This window comes from Hyperolius riggenbachi, chromosome 4 (assembly GCF_040937935.1).
Source record: "Hyperolius riggenbachi isolate aHypRig1 chromosome 4, aHypRig1.pri, whole genome shotgun sequence".
Lineage (NCBI taxonomy): Eukaryota > Metazoa > Chordata > Amphibia > Anura > Hyperoliidae > Hyperolius > Hyperolius riggenbachi.
In genome coordinates, this window is record NC_090649.1 from 121,536,267 (window position 1) to 121,555,783 (window position 19,517).

At 47.1% G+C, this 19,517-nt stretch overlaps 1 protein-coding gene across 1 annotated transcript in view; it reads left to right on the plus strand.

Moving 5' to 3' along the window:
- The first annotated feature begins 6,802 nt into the window (after positions 1-6,802).
- Positions 6,803-19,517, plus strand: part of SLC16A14 (solute carrier family 16 member 14) — a 51,423-nt gene continuing 38,708 nt past the window's right edge. Inside the window, exon 1 of the mRNA XM_068280499.1 lies at positions 6,803-7,056. The gene's annotated coding sequence lies outside the window, so the exon portion shown is untranslated. The remainder of the gene's footprint in view (positions 7,057-19,517) is intronic.

Below are 19,517 nucleotides of genomic sequence, written 5' to 3' on the forward strand. Positions count from 1 at the left end.
AAATGCTGTTTTTTTTTTTGTTTTGTTTTTTTATACAAGTGTTTTGTTTTGGAAACAATGGGGGAATGGGAGGGGGTAGAATTGATTAATAACTATAGGTTGTTTATCTTTCTATGTATTTTAAATGTGTAATTTAACTTTTTGTCCACTAGATGTCCCCACAGTTTATCCTGTGTACTTAGAACAGGATCCAGGAAATGTGTGTGTGTTTTTACTTTTATTTAAAGGAAAACTTAAGTGGACTATAAAAAATGAGATTTACTCACCTGGGGCTTCCCTCAGCCCCCAGCAGCCGATTGGTGCCCTCGCAGCCCCGCTCTGATGCTCCAGGACCCGCCGGCGAACACTTCCGGTTTGGCCGTCACCGGCCGACAGGCATGGGAACGCGAGTGATTCTTCGCGTTCCCAGCCTGTATATCGCCCCCTATGCTGCTATTGCGGTCAGCTGGTCGCAATAGCAGCATAGGGGGTGATATACAGGCTGGGAACGCGAAGAATCACTCGCGTTCCCATGCCTGTCGGCCGGTGACTGCCAAACCGGAAGTGTTCGCCGGCGGGTGCTGGAGCGTCAGAGCGGGGCTGCGAGGGCACCGATCGGCTGCTGGGGGCTGAGGGAAGCCCCAGGTGAGTAAATCTCATTTTTTATAGTTGACTTAAGTTTTCCTTTAAAGGCAAGGTTCAGGGAAACGTTGAAAAAAATAAAAATCCATATCCACTTACCCGGGGCTTCCTCCAGCCCGTGGCAGGCAGGAGATGCCCTCGCCGCCGCTCCAGAGGCTTCCGGTCGTCTTCGGTGGCCGACCCGACCTGGCCAGGCCGGCTGCCAGGTCGGGCTCTTCTGCGCTCCACGGACGGGCTCTTCTGCGTCCCACGCGGGCGCGCTGACGTCATCGGACGTCCTCCGGGCTGTACTGAGCAGGCGCAGTAGTTTCCTTTAACCAGCCTGGCGGTATAGACGAGCTCAGCTCGTCCATCACCGCCGGAGGCTGCCGCTCAGGCCCTGCTGGGCCGATTTTCTTCAAATAAAGAGCAGCACACGCAGCCAGCACTTTGCCAGCCGCGTGTGCTGCCGGATCGCCGCCGCCCTGCGGCGATCCGCCACGAGCAGCGGCGAAAGAGGGTCCCCCCAGCCGCCTGAGCCCAGCGTAGCCGGAACAAAAAGTTCCGGCCAGCGCTAAGGGCTGGATCGGAGGCGGCTGACGTCAGGACGTCGGCTGACGTCCATGACGTCACTCCGCTCGTCGCTATGGCGACAATCTAAGCAAAACAAGGAAGGCCGCTCATTGCGGCCTTCCTTGTTTATTCTGGGCGCCGGAGGCGATCGGAAGGACGCCTCCGGAGCGCCCTCTAGTGGGCTTTCATGCAGCCAACTTTCAGTTGGCTGCATGAAATAGTTTTTTTTTTATTAAAAAAAACCCCTCCCGCAGCCTCCCTGGCGATCTTATCAGAATGTCAGGGTGGTTAAATGAATGATCACTGGTTTCTGGCTTAAGCCGCGATCATTTATTGATAATTCATTCACAGGCACTTTGATCGGCTTTGGGAACACATGTTCTTATTCATCAGTCATTGACATTAGCGCGCACAGCACATTAAAACACTGCAGTATGTATATACATTTTATTCATCATGTTACTTTTGTCACTGTAATCACCAATTCTGTATTTTGTACATTGGTGAATGCCATTGTATGTATTATTATGTACCCCGTGTTTATTTCCGTACAGCATCGTGGAATATGTTGGCATTTTATTAATCAATAATAATAATTGAATGTGTTCTAATGTGTTGTGATTTTTGATTGATATTCTGCCTCTTTTCATTAAAATGAAACTACTATAAAAATGACAACCTGTTCATTTCCTTGAAAGTGGGCAAACTTACATATTTAGCCTGGGATCAAATATTTATTTTCCCCACTGTAGATGAAAGCTCCCAGACGGAATTATTTTATTTTCAAGCTATTTTCTAAAGCCTTGTACACACCGCTAGATAGTTTTCAGCCATCAAGTGATCTCACCTGCCACGGTGTCCCACACTCATAATGGTCACCGGTACTTTCCTCCTCCCTTCAGCCAAAACATATGCTGCCCGCATTTCCTGTTTGACCCAGCGTGACATGGATATAGGCTCCTACCAGCGCGTTTAGTCCTCAGCCCCTCGTTAGGGGGCATGTATGAAGAAGTCCGATGTCAAAATCTTCAACATGAAGGAACCCAGAAGTCTATGCCGAAATTACCCAGCACCAGTTTAAAGATGAGCTGTCAGCCATACTATTGCAGAAAAAAAAACCCACATTTATAAGTAGATAAATAATTGCTCTACTTACATAACATATGTATTGCACTGTCCACGTTTTGATTTTAGTGATTTTTCTACAGTAAAAAAAAGAGAAAATCCTTCTTAGCATTTACCATTTTAACTGTGGCTATTTTTAAGCCAATCCTGATGTAATTTCCTCCCTTACTCTCCTCTGCCTGATTGTGTATGCATTGCCCACCACTATAGAAAGTGCATTGTCTCAGCATGTGAAATATTGGCCAATCAGAGAGGAACAGAGGTGTGAGAGGGGAAACCAGGATGGAAAGAGGCTTCAGCCAATCAGGCTGCATTAATTAGGTTTGAGGGGAAAGTAGAGAAGCAAAAAAGGACAACCCAGCATGTCCTGCAACTTCCTTTGTATGTACCAAATTTTGTGTATACCAAATAAGAGTCAGGTAAACTGTGGAATGATAATTTCTCAACAAGAAAAGTAAGAGTGATTTTTTACTTTTGGATTGCCTGGTTAGCATCCTTATTACTTGTTTACTAGATAAAAATAAAGAATTGATTTTATGCCCGACAGTTACACTTTAAGAAGAATCAGTCAGTACTAGGTAGTTTAGATCCGGCTTTGGTTGGCACCCTAACAACTGAGGGAGCTGACACTAAAACCCAGGCCCAAGCAGCTTACATAAGGCTACCATATGTTGGGTTTGATTCACTAAATGCTGGAAAATGTGAGTAGCGCGAAATGCGCACATTGCTATGATAACATGCGCGTCTCAAATTGTGTATTTGCTGCCATTTAGTAAATCAATCCTGTTATTAGAATTTTTTTTATAGAGCAAGCAATATATTTGATTAAAAAATTATTAAGGGAGCTGGGGGGTTTCACAATTATCTTTGCAAAATGTTTCTATAGTTTGTTTAAAATCCAATGTGAATTCTGTATGAATACCAATAAAGCTAATTTACATGAAATACATCTAATAATCTTCAAAATCACATTACCTTAGAATAGGGAAGCATCTGGATCTTGCAGAGGCTTCCCACATCCTGCTGGCCCCCCACCACTGCCATGCGCAAACCCCCAAACATAACTGACAAGAGCTTTATTTTATGCAGCCGCGCTCCTCTACATGCATGAGCTTAGCCGCACTGCACCAGCGTATTACCACACCTGTGCAGTAAGCCGGAACCACTAGTCCGTGAGCAGCTGCGTGCTACTGCACAGGTGTGACCACGCTCGCGCAAGAAGAGGAGCACAGACACAATCTTCAAAAGTGTCCTGGGCAGTGGCGGTGGTCTGGAAAAGGACACGGGATGCATTCTTAGGTACATTTTTTTTTTTTTTTTTAGTTTATTGCCACCTCAGGTTCACTTTAAAGAACTGGCTAATTGTCATGGAGGAATTGGTTAATTGGCATGATGGCAGAATTATAACAGGGCACTTTTAAATGGGTATACTATTGGGGGCCTAAATAGGGTGGTACTATATATAAAGGCACAATAAGAGGCGTACTATAAGGAGTATTATAAATCGGGGGTCATTGTGTTCGAAGACACTATAATACTGGTAGTAGTCACTATAACTGGGGCACAAAAAGAAGAGGCATGCAATGGGTGCAAAATATGGGTCAATAACATGAAACATAACATATAACATGAAATGACTATGAAGCCACTTCCTACAAACAGATTGACATCTCAAACCACACCCCCTACACATCAGAGTAACCAATTACTCTCTATATACATCTCTTTTAACCATTTATCCATTTTTACCATGAAAATGTGTTTGTTATTGGTCCAGACAGTACAGGAGTAAATACTGGGCTGCTTTCCCTAGGTATCGGTAAATGTACATGCGCGGACAGCACACATACATTTTACCAGGCAATACACAAGCTATATAACACAGGTTACATAGTTTGCATCACCTATGTTATACACACAAGGTGTACATTGCTTGTGTAAAGTGCATTCTGCAAGTAGCATAACGTGTTAGACAAGCAACACTGTGAGTATAATACCAACTACGCAATTTACACAGGGCCGGATTTGTACTTTCCAGCGCCCAAGGCCAGGTATCATCGACCGCCCCCCACCCCCTCCCCAACTCCATTCTGTCTAAAAACCTTACTAGTAATCACTGGCTTGAATGGGCTCCTTTTCATTGTGCTGCTCTGTCCTCTATTCAACAACAAACAAGCAGCGCATTCTCTGTCCACTTGTGCTCCCTGTAATTCCACGCTTCGGATCCTAAACTACAAACAATGGCATAGATATAGGTGTCCATTAAACAGTGACAATTTAGTGCTTAAAGGGATACTGTAGGGGGGTCCGGGGAAAATGAGTTGAACTTACCCGGGGCTTCTAATGGTCCCCCGCAGACATCCTGTGTTGGCGCAGCCACTCACCGATTCTCCGGCCCCGCCTCCAGTTCACTTCTGGAATTTCTGACTGTCAGAAAACCACTGCGCCTGCACGCCCGTGTCCTCGCTCCCGCTGATGTCACCAGGAGTACACTGCGCAGACACAGACCATACTGGGCCTGCGCTGTGCGCTCTTGATGACATCAGCGGGATCGAGGACACGGCAACGCAGGCGCAGTGGTTTTCAGACTTTAAAGTCTGAAATTCCAGGAGTGAACCGGAGGCGGGGCCGGAGCATTGGGGAGTGGCTGCCCCAACACAGGATGTCTGCGGGGGACCGTTAGAAGCCCCGGGTAAGTTCAACTCATTTTCCCCCGACCCCCCTACAGTATCCCTTCAAAAAAGAAAGACAGATCTGAAAATGTGTCAGGAAAGAGTTAACTGAAGCAGAGATCACTCCTGCCATAAACATCCCTGGTTAACAAGAAAAAAAAGTCATACATTTAGGGTTAGATAAGAGTCTTTCTGACAGCTTAGGAGAGAGGGAGAAGTAACTAGCAGAGATGAAATTCCTCTGTAGCAGTAGAGTATTGTACTGTGTATCATCCTAATTCAAAATTTCTTGAAATTCATTTGTTAATGTGTGCATTAAAACTGAATGCAGTTCTGTCTGCTTTACTGTAAACTGGCACTTTTCACACAACAGCATGTATGTCCATTATACAGAGGACGGGATAATCATCAGATATGCAGGGAGTGCTGAGCAGGACGCTGCGGACCAGAAGAGATGATTTACTTCAACATATGACCTCTTCTCTCTCCAAGACTTGCTGCCGTTCTGATCTTATCTGATTTATCGTCCTAGGCCATGGCCTTTGTGGCCTTCCCAGAAATCCGGCCCTGAATTTACATACATTTTACCAATATCAAGTGAACATATGCCATTGTTCTAACACAATAAAAGTTTTGTTGTAAATAGGATAAACTGCTGAGTACAATTAAATTGCAATGAAAACTATATAAATACTGTGATGATCGATAAACTGAAGCGAAAAATAAATAGAAAAACAGATACTTACCTATGGAGAGAGAAGACCCTGATTCCTATAGAGCCTTCCCACTCCTCTCCCGATCCCCGTTCCAGCGTCATCACGCCTGTTAGCACTGTATTCCACCAAGGAGTCGAATACTGCTCTGTGCCGCCACAGGAAGCAGCAGAAAGCTTCTGGAGCCCAAGTGCTCCCACAGACAGTGGGCTCTGTGCTGCGCATGCACGACCACACATGAAGCTGCCCGCCTTTGAGAGCATCCAGCTCCTGAAGCCTTCCAAAGCCTCCCATGGCGGCTGATTCAAATGGGGGTGATAGCGCTGGAACGAGGGGACCATGAGAGGACCAGAAAGGCTCTGTGTGACCCAGAGCCTTCCCTCTCCATAGGTATGGTTTTTTGTTTGTTTGTTTTTTGTCAGGATTTCTTTAAAAAGGGAGTTAGGGCCTATTTCCACTACACACTGATTCATGCAGAAAACTGACGCCAATGAATGCCTATGGGAAATCTGCATCAGAAAAATTGTGTTTAGTGGAAACAGGCCCATAGGCATTCACTGCAGTGAGTTTTTCAGCATCTAGAGGGCCCCGGTGTGAGTTTTACATGCCCCCCTCCCCCAGCACTCTATACATAACAGTTGATAGGGCGCACCAAAACCTGCCAAGGACAACCACAGTGTCAGAGGGGCAAGAAGGGCATGGGAAGCAGCTTGTTAATTATTATTATCATTCAAAGCATTTATAGAAGTGATTATTACAAGCACAAGACCAATAAAGAGCTAATACTGCAGTTAAGGAAGGGCCCTACGGGCCCCTCTGGCCCAAGGGCCCCGATACGGTCGCAACCTCTGCAACCCCTATTGCTACGCCACTGACAGAATGTGGAGTGGTTACAATTTTCCAGGCATGTTTGCTGAAGCATTTATTTATTCACACGGGACTCTGAAAATGAAATTGCAGTTTGGCTTTAGATATTTGCTTTACATACTACACAAAGAAATCTGTCAGCAAACAGAGCAGGTCTACATAGCAGTGCATATGCAGTCCGCCAGTGCTCCATTCTGCCAGAAGGGGGTGCCGTTGAGGCGCTTCACCAGCCTTCATCTATTTTTCTGCCTGTAAACCAGAATTAGCCGGTAAGGGTATAGAGAGGTTCGGCACCGGAGCAGTAATAATAACAGAAGATCCGGGAATGAGGCAGGACGGAGATGACCTGAGGCGGCTTACTCAGCTTTCCTGCTCGCTGCAAGCCGCGGACTCATGCAGATGGAGCAGAGCGGCCGGGGCTGCAGTCAGGAGGAGGATGGCGACCAGAACTTGTTTATGGAGAAGGATCTGAAGACAGCCGGGGTCCCTGCTGCAGAACGAAACAGGTACAGGTGGTCTCTTGTGCTCCATGGGGGGAGGGGCACTATTACCTGTGTGTGCATAGGCCAGTGTGTCTCCTTACTATGCATAGGCTATTAGTGAATGGCACATCCAGCGCATGTTGGCACACACATAGGCACCATTAGTGCCACCTCTGCCCACACTGATTTGCAGAACTACAACATTGTGTGCAATAGTTTTTTAAATATTAAGGAACCTGTTTGCATATAAACTGCAATTCTTACAATTGTAGGTCTTCTGGAAAAGTAATCATTTTCCATTACAGTACTATCATCACTACATCACTCTATGGGCCTATTTATAAAGAGAGCCAAACTGAAATCAGATCGCCATTCTTTGATCTCCACTTTTTAGAATATTATTGCTGTCTTTTTTTTTAATACTACATTTTTAAAGCGTATTTTTTCCCCAACAATTGGCGCTGTTATTGCCATATTTACATTTAATTTTCTAAAAACAGAAGGTATTTGCGATAAGGCCCGGTTCACATTAGCGGTGGCCGTCCGGAATCGCCGTGCCGGAGCCGGACCGCTTGCAGAACGGACGGAACGGACGCACGGCAATAGCAATGAAAGCCTATGCGTCCGTTCACATGCGTCCGTTCTGCCGGACCGGAGCCGGACCGGATCCGGACTCCGGCGTCCGTTCCAACATGCGCTATTTTTTGGTCCGGCTCCTCCGGCAGCCGTATCCGGAGCGGAGCCGGACTGCACCATCCGGCCAATACAAAGCAATGAGAGCCGGAGAGCGCACAACACACTGGCTACAAAAACCGGACGTTCTACCCCACTTCCTATGCATTTTGGATGGGGACCACATGGGCCCAGCGTTCAAAGAGTGGGGCAGCAGCGATTTCATGCTGGAGCTCGTTTTGGCAGCAACATGTCTGATGTCTGATAACGAGGAGGCGAACAACAGGAAGGAGAGAATTCCCAGGTTTACGAGTAAAAAATGCCTGGATCCATGGTCCCAACTGCAGTCTCTGTATCCACGGATGGTCTCCACACGTCCACCTGTCTCCAACAATGACCCCAGACCCTTCTGCTGACCTCCCAGACCCCAGGTATTTACAGGATGTTATCTCCTTAAGAAACCGGATCCGGACCGCAACCGTGTTCACACCGCACGGAAACCGGATGCAAACGGACCGGATCCGGACCGGATCCGGATAGGAACCGTACGGATCAGGTCCGGTCCGGCTCCGGTGCGGTCCGGACATCCGGTGCGGTTTTGACAAAACCGCAAGTGTGAACGGGGCCTAATTCTTTATTGTCAAATCAGAATTGCCCTGAACTGGTGACAGTCAGCTCCATTCACGTGAGTTGGAATAACAGCTGTTACTATTTATCCTTGGCAGAAAAAGTAGTGTTCCGTGGTCCATGTACTTTCATTGCAGCCAGGTACCACAAATTTTAAAAACGATGATCTGTGGCACAGTGACAAATGGGATCATGATCATTGGAACAAACAACCCTGTTTTCCACTGTAGTAGCCTCTGGCGTTTCCTCTGAAAGTATCAGGCACCATATGGTGATCTAGGAATGGGTGATGCGGATGATCGTCAGTTTAAAAACCCTTCGATTGGCGCTAAGGCATCATTATAAATTGCAGATCCTGCAGAAAGTGGTGATCCTGTATAAAAGTACATTTTGTTATAGCTAAAGTTTGAGGCTCACTGCCTCATCCGCTAACTGCTTCGTCTACTCCCCAAGTGTCTCCATCCCACTACCCTCTGGATTTTGCTAAAGTAGATACAAACCAGCACCGGAGCGATTAAAATCTTCTTTTATTCACATGCAGTGAGTGAATAATGGCAGCCATTTTCATTCTAAGGGATGCAATTATAACTCATATAATCAATAGCTCCCACTACAAATGTCAAGCAAGTCACAGGACAGGACAGGTAGCCTCACATCGCAGCTATGACGGACTGTGGCCTTTTGGACTGTTACGGTGGCGTAGTGGCTAGCGTTCTTGTCTTGCAGCGCTGGGTCCCTGGTTCGAATCCCAGCCAGGTCAGCATCTGCAAGGAGTTTGTATGTTCTCCCTGTGTCTGTGTGGGTTTCCACCGGGCACTCCGGTTTCCTAGCACATCCCAAAAACATACAGATAAGTTAATCTGCTTTCCCCTAAATTGGCCCTAGATTATGATACATGCACTACGCGATATAGACATAAGACTATGGTAGGGACTAGAATGATTGTGAGCCCCTCTGAGGAACAGTTAGTGACAAGAAAATATACAGCGCTGCATAATATGTCGGCGTTATATAAATAAATAAATAAAAATAATAAAATAAATACCCGTCCTTTGTCAAGTAGTCAAGTGCACTGAATGTACAACAACCCACATCTTATATACCCCATGTAATACCTCAAACAGCCAATCATAGGCAAGAACGGACCAGATAGAGAACAGGGACAGGACCATGTAACATACCCATTGCCCACCCCGTGTTATCAAATACCTTCTTCCACCTGTGGGGTAAAACTCAGCCAAATGGTTTATATCCACTCCCCCTCTAGATTGTAAGCTCGCAAGGGCGGAGACCTCCCCTAGTGTTTCCTATTTTTGTGTATTTTATCAATTCAAGCACTTTATTGTCATTGTGCAAAACAACAAATTTACTTTTCATGACAGCCCCACAGTGCATATTAGGAACATAATGTTAGTAAGGCCCAGTGCACACCAAAACCGCTAGCAGATCGTCGAAACTCTAGCGGTTTTGGGAGCAGAGAGACGATATTTGCCGGGTGCACACCGAGCGGATTTTGTATGCGATCTGCCGGCCACATCAGCATCCACGTGGCTAATGTATCTCTATGGGCTGGCGCACACCGGCGGTTTGAGGTTGTAAGCAAACCGCAAACATGCAGCAAGAGGCACGTTTGCGGCTTGTTAAAAACCTCAAACCGCCGGTGTGCACCTGCCCATAGAGATACATTACCCACGTGGATTTTCAAGCGGATGCGGCCGGCGGATCCGCCCAGTGTGCACTGGGCCTAACAAAGGTAGAAATAGAGGGATTATACAAGTATGCCAGGTATTTCAAATATTGAAACAATATGTACACAGTTTATTATTTCAGAGAAGATGCAGAGTTTAACAAGTTTATGGCAGTTGGGAAAAAGCTAGTTTTCAGTCTGTTGTATGTGGATTGATCTAAAACGTCTACCTGATGGAAGGAGCTCAATCAAGGCGTTTCCAGGGTGTTGTCTTTGATAATGTTTTTGGCCTTCCTCATACAGCGAGTCTTATACTAGAGTTCAAGTGATGGTCAACAGGGTGTCTTCAAATGAACATGTACCAATATTAGTGATATTTTCAAACTACCGGTACATATCAACTGTATGTACTCGTGTCACCGGTTGTCCTGATTATATAGTGAGGGAACTATATAGTGTATCTGTGCTCCCCATTATTGTATGTTTTGTACTATGCACAGTGCTACGGAAGAGATTGGCACTATATAAATAATAATAATAAAAAAGTAGTTATCTTTTAAGTTAATCGCCACTTTTCTAAATCTGTTGATCTGAAAAGTACCATTATTTCAAAAGAGTAGGGCCGGTTTCACACTGTAAATTTGCGGCACGCTCGCACACCGCACTGCCAGAAACAGGCGTTACTACGCGGTATTCCCTGGTGGTATCCGGCCAAGTGATGACGTGTGCGTTTATTGCAAAAAAATACGCTTCCTCGCATGGGCGACTCGTAAAACTTGCGCCAGGTATTCACACTGACATGCGTGGCCATAGACTAACACGACTTCCGATCTGACACAGATCGACACAGGTACAGCGCAGTAACATAGTTTTGGAAGCATGTCTGATTGAGGACTTCCGGCGCACCGTGATGCAGGTAATGTGATTTTCCCCATAGACTTCAATTGCCCTGCGGTAGCAGTACGGCAATTTGCGGCGGAAAGACCAAGTGAACAGCGAGTTTGATTTCTTTATATTTAGGCCCAATTTACATGTTTACGCTATAGGTAGCTATATGTATGAATCAGTAATAACGTGTAATGTCAGTGCTGAATGTACCTGTAAATACTTACACTTGAGTGACTGCTGGATGTAAATAGACGTGTTGGTAGAGTATATGTAATGCATACATTGCAGCTGTGTGTGCAGCAAGTTTAAACTGGTCCTGAGAATGTACTGTACACCGTACACCTCAGAATATTATGGGGAGACTGCATCTGCTGCCTGTGAGCTCTCCTCCAATAGGAATGCAGCGTTGTGTGGTTACTGTAGGTTAGGGAAGCCCATGGAGGCAGCTGCCTGTGACACAGCTGCCTGTCTTTGTGTCTGTTCTTGATTCTATAATGTGGCGCTATGCTTACTTTGTTGGCAAGAGAATAGAAGGATTCCCTGTATAGCCCTTCACAGATCAGGGGCATCATTTTGTGCTTCAGATCTCTGTAGGATATTTGCTGAAAGGAGATGTACAAATAGCTGGCATCGGCCTGTGTGCCCCCTCCCATTACACAGAATGGCTGGAGAACCGTGTGTATACATGTATTATTTTATATCCACGCCTCGGCATGCCCTTTTGAACTCAAATTTAAATGAGCACCAACTTCCCTTGTCCTTAGCCGGCAATTCTGTGGTCAGAATTGTTCCTTTCACTGTAAATTCGAATAGCTGTTACATATTGCGGGTGTAAGGCCTCCTTCACATGGCAAGCTGTACTGTGCGCATGATGGGCAGTTTAGACGCCCGCCTACCAGCCACAAGCAGGGGTGTAACAATGGGGGATGCAGCCCCTGTGCCCGTGGGGGAGGCTTTTTTTTTGCAAGGGGGCCCAGGAATTTCTAGTTACGCCCCTGGCCGCCGACAAGTGCTCAGTGTTCTCCCCAGGCTCTTTTAGCCGGGTGCTCCACCCGGCTAGTTTTGGTGACCACCCGGCTGTCATCAGCTCACATCCTCCTATGCTGTAAGCAGAGTTGCTCACAGAAGCACTGACCCTGCATTCTCATGTCGCCCCACCCGGCTACTTTTTCATGCCACCCGGCTGGAAAAAAATTCTGGGGAGAACACTGGTGCTATTCGGGTGCAATTCATATGCAGCTAAATGGCAGCGTTTGTTACATCACACTTGTCGGTGCTTGACATGTCATGTCCATCTGGTGGCCACCTCTTCACTGCCAGTACTGAGCACTAAAGAGCGCCTGGCCAGTGTACGGGGACAGCTGACAGGCGGTGAATTCATCACCTTCAACCTGCCGTGCGAAAGAGGCCTTAAAACGTCATAATGACTTGCCTTTTCCTTGAAATCCTTGGCTTTCTCAGGGACCATTTCTGCTCCATGGCTTGGACACTAGATGCAAATAATTACGAATAGCTTGCAAATTCAAAATAAATTGTATGCAGATTGATATTCATCCAGTCAACCTCAGCAGGCAGTGTAGTTGATAGGCTAAAGGTGCGTACACACATGCGACTATAGTCGTTTGTAACGATCGTTCCCCGATCTTTACCAACGACGATCGTTACAAAAAACGAACCACCGACTATTAAGTCTAACGACGAACGAGCCAAATCGCTACAAAAGAAAGTTCTGTCTCGGCGGATTTTTCCCAACGACGATCGTTTGCAAAAGTAGTACATCGTTGGAAACGATCGTTCGTACCAGGCTGGACATGCGCATTTCACTTTTTCTCCATGGAATTTTACAATTTTATGCGCAGGCGCATTAAGTGCTTTTACGTGGTGTAACGTTCGTTCTAACGATGTGATCGTTACACACTTTTTAGAACTAACTTTACTTCGGTCGTTCTTTCGTCAATTAAAAGATCGTTCGTCGTTAACAACGAACGATCGTTGTCGCATGTGTGTACGTAGCATTAGTTCCTAACGGCATGCAATTATTTGCATCTTGTTGACCATCTCTGATGGGAACCTTTAAAGCAAATTTCTACGTTTACTACAAGAAATAAATGATTGCTCTGGAATGTAGTGCTATCCAAAATGTATTTCTTTTGTAGTTTTCAGCCAGCTATAAATTTCCAAAATTGACTACATGGATAAGTGCATTTTATTGCAGGCCTAAAATCCGCATTCTGTGTTTGCAGCATAGTCTGCCCAGATAATTTCCTCTTCCTGCATGAGTAATTGGGTGTATTTGTTCTCAGCGTGGGCCATCTTGGCGCAGGGTGACGCAGAAAAATGGCTCACCCTGCTCCTGTGCAAAATCTGGGCCTGCGCTGATTACTATTCCCCCTCCGAGTTGTTGCAACTCTGGGGGACACACGCATATTGCTGTGACTGAACTACTCTTCTTTTTTACTAATTTGTGCGACACCCAGCTGATACTCCAGACGCCCTAAATCAGACACACAGGGCTGGCAACGAAAGAATTGGCGCAGCGCCACATTAAAATTGGCTGGTTGGTGAGTAATTCATTACACAGGGCAGAATCCACGGATACTTAGGCCCCTTGCACACATGCACGGGACAGGCAGTGAGTTTACTGCCTGTCAGCTGCACCCCTGCACCGGCCGGGTGCTTGGCAACGCTTGGTAATGGCGCTGCACGGGTGGCCCTCCATGGAGTGATATCTGAGTGCTGCTGCGCACAGACTCGACATGTTGCATTTTTTTGCCACCCGTGAACACCTCTGCGTTTCAGCGCTTTACTTAGCAGGTTGTTACAACCGCTGCAATTTGGCATTTAAATAGCACCCGAATTGCACTGGTGGGTGATAAAGGCTGTTCTTATGTTCATCAAAAGTAGAGCAGAGCGTGATCCATGGCTGCATAGTTTTGTATCTATATATATAATAGACTAAGTGCCTCAACCTTCAAACAAGAAGAAGAAGTACTTTGCATGAGAAAATTTATGCGTACTCAAACACCAAGTTTAAGGCCTCTTTTCCACGGACTGTTGAGCTGTGTGCTCAGCAAGCAGTTACCAGGCAGCAGTGAGCAGTTACCAGACAGCAACAAGCAGTTACCAGGCAGCAGCAAGCAGTTATCAGGCAGCAGTGAGCAGATACCAGGCAGCAACAAGCAGTTACCAGGCAGCAGCAAGCAGTTACCAGGCAGCAGTGAGCAGATACCAGGCAGCAACAAGCAGTTACCAGGCAGCAGCAAGCAGTTACCAGGCAGCAACGAGCAGATACCAGGCAGCAGCGAGCAGTTACCAGGCAGCAGCAAGCAGTTACCAGGCAGCAGCAAGCAGTTACCAGGCAGCAGCAAGCAGTTACCAGGCAGCAGCAAGCAGTTACCAGGCAGCAGCAAGCAGTTACCAGGCAGCAGCAAGCAGTTACCAGGCAGCAGCAAGCAGTTACCAGGCAGCAGTGAGCAGTTGTGAGAGTTTGAGAGCCATTTCACTGCCTATTCACAGTCCATGGAAAAGAGGCCTTACCCTAGCAAGTCTGACATTGCAAATCTGGCCTAATTGGCTATTCATGAGGCAATGCTCATGCAAATGCATGCACAAACCAATACCACAAAGCAGTCACCCTGCTACATGCTACATTAGCACTATCCGGCTTAGTGCACACCAGAGCGGTTCGGCAGCGTTTTGCGATCCACTTGCGGCTGCGGATACGCTTGGGTAATGTATTTCAATGGGCTGGTGCACACCAGAGCGGGAGGTGTTTTGCTGAAACGCATACACCCGAGGTGAGGCATTTTTTGGATTGCGGAGGCGTTTCTGCCTCCAATGTAAAGTATAGGAAAAACGCAAACCGCTCTGAAAAACGGCAGTTCAGAGCGGATTTGCAGGCGTTTTTGTTACAGGAGCTGTTCAGTAACAGCTTTACTGTAACAATATATGAAATCTACTACACCAAAAACGCTTTACAAAACCGCAAAATGCTAGGTGAAATGCTACAGAAAAATAAGAAAAAGCGTTTCAAAATCTGCTAGCATTTTGCGGATCTGCTAGCAGTTTTTGGTGTGCTCCAGGCCTCCAGGAGCGCCACGGGGAGGATTCTCAATGCCCCCTTTTTATACAACTGGGGGGACCGCAGGGTCCCAGGTTCTCTCACTGCCTGGAAACCACAGCGGCACCCTGGAGGGAGAGGCTGGGTGGCGTGGACGACCCCCCCCCCCCCCCCCAAGTGTGGCCAGCGCCGGGGAGAGCCGTCTGCACCCACCTCCCAATATTAAAAACAGGCACTTATCTTAACGTCCATTGCGTTCTGCTACATGCGCATTAATTTGGGGGCACCACATGAGAAAGGAGAGACGCATGGGTCACCCCGAGCTTTAGAGCTCAGGGCTGGCTCACATACAGCACTCCAGAGGGGGGGGGGGGGGAGGACAGGCGCATTCACTCCAGGGTTCACACCACCGGAGCAAGCCATCCACCACCTGCCTCCAAAGGATACAAACTGCACAAAATGCTTTCCATGAGAAAATTAATGCGCATGTAGCAGAACCCAATGGACGTTAAGGTAAGTGGCTGTTTTTAATATTAGGAGGTGGGTGCGGACGGCTCTCCCCAGCGCTGGCCACGCTTGGGGGGCGGCTGCGCCACCCAGCCTCCCACTCCGGGGTTCCGCTGTTGTTCCCAGGCAGCAAGAGAGCACTTTGCAGTATTGTTTTTTTGACCCTGCATAGTTTGGCATGCGAAAGCAAATGCAGGTACTTATCCGTTAGCCGGGCGCATCCGGCAGGTGGCGCTAATTACTATTCTTCCTCCAGGCCGACATGGATAGTAGGGAAAGATGTAACTCTGGTGGAGTTTTGTCGCCACCTAGAGGATGCGCCCGGCTAACGGATAAGTACCCAAATGCATATTTGCATGAGCATTGCCTCATGAATAGCCAATTAGGCCAGATTTGGAAAGCCAGACTTGCTAGGGTTAAACTTGGTGTTTGAGCACGCAAAATTTTTCTCATGGAAAGCATTTTTTGCAGTTGTATCCTTTGGAGGCAGGTGGTGGATGGCTTGCTCTGGTGGTGTGAGCCCTGGAGTGATTTGTCTGCGCCTGTCCTCCCCCCACCCCGGAGTGTTGTATGTGAGCCAGCCCTGAGCTCTAAAGCTCGGGGTGACCCATGCTTCACTCCTTTCTCATGTGGTGCCCCCAAGTTAATGTGCATGTTGCAGAACGCAATGGGCGTTAAGGTAAGTGCCTGTTTTTATATTGGGAGGTGGGTGCGGATGGCTCTCCCCGGCGCTGACCACACTTGGGGGAGGGGTGCAGCTGCGCCACCCAGCCTCCCCCTCCGGGGTGCCGCTGTGGTTCTCAGGCAGTAAGAGAGCCTGGGACCCCGCAGTCCCCCGGTTGTATGGGGGCATTCGGAATCCTCCCCGTGGCGCTCCTGGATAGTGCTAATGTAGCATGAACTAATACCCGCAGGGCGATCGCTTTGCGGTATTGGTTTTTGGACCCTGCATAGTTTGGCATGCGAAAGCAAATGCATATTTGCATGAGCATTGCCTCATGAATAGCCAATTAGGCCGGATTTGCAAAGCCAGACTTGCTAGGGTTAAACTTGGTGTTTGAGCACGCATACATTTTCTCATGGAAAGCCTACTTCTTCTTGCTTCAAGGTTGAGGCACGTACTCTATTAGATAGATAGATGCGGCGTATGCTACGACGCGGGTTGGCTAGTGATAGTATAAATCTAGAAGTAGCAGCAGCAGTACTGTTGATGCTGCATTGAATTCTTGTTGTAATCAGTGCAGTATAGCAGCCGAGTGATTGCTATTAGGGAGATCCCTTTCCTGATCTGCTCATAGCCAGCTTTGTCTTGCAGAGTAATGGTAATGATGAGCTACAATAATAGGTCATTTCCTATGAATGGAAGTGCTGCCAAGACTCCCATAAAGCAGCAATCAGTGGTGATGGGAGACATTTCCCAGCCAGAGAAATAGAGGAGCAAAGTGTTCTGTGGGGAGGGCAACACAACAAAGCCCTACCAAACGCCAGGAGTTAGATACATCGAGGAGGAGATTTATAGAATACATTGAAATTCATTCCTGGGTCGTCTTTAACAGGCAACATCATCTGCGTGGTCAGATCATTTTTGTTTTTCAATACAAGATAATCCCGAGAATATATTACCTGGAAAGGACTATCGTTTCAGGAGCATTAGCGACAAAGGCGAACGCATGAATCAAAAGATGTTTGAAGATCATCAATTCAAGTCAGAGAAATAGAGGGGTAGAAACAGAAGTGTGTTGAGTATGGTCCTGAGAAGGTACACTGTGCAAGGCTGGATGCTATAGGAGAGCCAGCACCTCCTGTGTCAGTCCTTTCCTCCAATGAGAGCGTTCTGCTGAGAGGTTACTATAGGTTAGGAGCGTCCCGTGCATGCAGATATGTTTGCCTCGGGTGACTCTCTTTGTGAAGCAGCCGATGCGTGTCACGCTTATATAGCACCACATTGATGTGAGCTGCGTGGCACAAAGCCAGCCCCCCCGTACACATCACAGCCATCATTCCGTGCCATGGATCTGGGCAGGATGCTGCTTAGATGCAGATGTTGACATAACAGGCATCAGCCTGTATGCTCTCCCACTGCTAGACATAATGGTTAGCTGGTATTGTCTCTGTATGGGTTGTTACACAGCCCAGCCTCCTCATGCTGCATTTACATGGTACCAGTTTTGTGGTTGATATCAGATCTGTCAACGTGAAATTTGTAGTTGATAAGTATGACTTCTTTACAGGATGTAAAAATCTACTTTTACACTTTATACACGACTAAACCTCCTACTGTAAGGTCTCGGCAGGCCACCGCCGGCCCTGCCGCTGACTCAGAGTCTGTTGCCGTCCTTGCCGCTGACTCACGGACGTGCAGGGCGGCAGGCAGAGGACGTGTCTCAGTGTGCGGTCTATGCAACAGTAGTCACGCTGATCAGCTGACACGCTGAGTTCTGATTGGGCAGTCCATGTATTTGTATCTGGTGAGCGCCCTCAGTCTTTGCCCATGATAGCCTATGCTGGGCTTTTAGCTGAGATTGCGCTCACACCAAGTGCCTTGTCTTGCTGCAGATCATGTCTATCTCTTGACCAAGCTTCTTGCAGATCTGATACCTTGTTGCCGACCCGGATTGAACCTGACTACTCTTTTTCTGATCATCTGTTTTTGACCCGGCGTTGGTCAGGCTGTGATGAAACATTTGACACCCTACTTTTATGGGGAACTGCTGGAGCTTCTCAGTACATCATTCTTACAAAGTGACTGTGGGTACTGTTTAGGGCTGCACGGTTTTTCGGTTTAAAACCGAAACCGCGGTTCGAGGCAAGACGATCTGCTGATCGTCAGTACCTTCGGTTTTTCGGTCCACTGTCTGCAACATCTTGCTTCTGGCCCCGCTGTGCGCGGATTGGCCAGAAGCAGTGAATATGTATAAGTGGTAATGAGCGGGGGGCGGATCCACTAGAGCGAGCGGCCGGGCACATCATACAGCATTACCTATCACTGGCTAGCGATGGAATGACGGCAGCGGTAGGCGGAGCTGTATGCTCTGTACATCTCCGCCTACCACTGCCGTCATTCCATCGCTAGCCAGTGATAGGTAATGCTGTATGATGTGCCCGGACGCTCGCTCTAGTGGATCCGCCCCCCGCTCATTAACACTTATACATATTCACTGCTTCTGGCCAATCCGCGCACAGCGGGGCCAGAAGCAAGATGTTACAGACAGCTGACCAGGCAGTGCAGACCGTGAGCCAAACCCAAGCCCCCCCCCCCCCCCCCGCCCAAAGTGCGATAAGCAGGAATTTAAAAAAAATCGGGGAAAAAATCGAAATTGCAATTTGAGAGAAAAATCACAATTTCGATTTTTCCCTAAAATCGTGCAGCCCTAGTACTGTTAAAGAGGAACTCCATTGAAAATAACGTAACAAAAAAGTGCTTCATTTTTACATTAATTATGTATAAATGATTTAGTCAGTGTTTGCCCATTTTAGCTTTCCTCTCCCTGATTTACATTCTGACATTTATCACATGGTGACATTTATCACATGGTGACATTTTTACTGCTGGCAGGTGATGTCAGTGGAAGTAGTTGCTGCTTGATTTTTTGACAGTTGGAAACGGCTATTTCCCACAATGCAATAAGGTTCACAGACAGGAAACTACCAGGACCATGGTCCTCACAGTTTCTTGTGGGAGGGGTTTCACCACAATATCAGCCATACAGATATTGGGAAAAGGAATAGATTTCTCATGTAAAAGGGGTTATCAGCTACTGATTGGGATTAAGTTCAATTCTTGGTTACGGTTTCTCTTTAAATATAGTTGTGCTTATTGCAATCTTACTTTTTCCTGTCAGGTAAGATCCACTTTGAAATTGCATAATTGGCATTGGGTTGATCAGAAATGACCTGATTGGTTGGTAGTTGGTAACGTGTGGTAATACCCAAACTGACAACCAAATGGCTGTTTGACAGAGATGATAATTTTGATGGTTAGACTTATTCACCCAGGTCTTCAAAACATATACAAATATGAGACTCAGCTTGCTAGGAATTAGT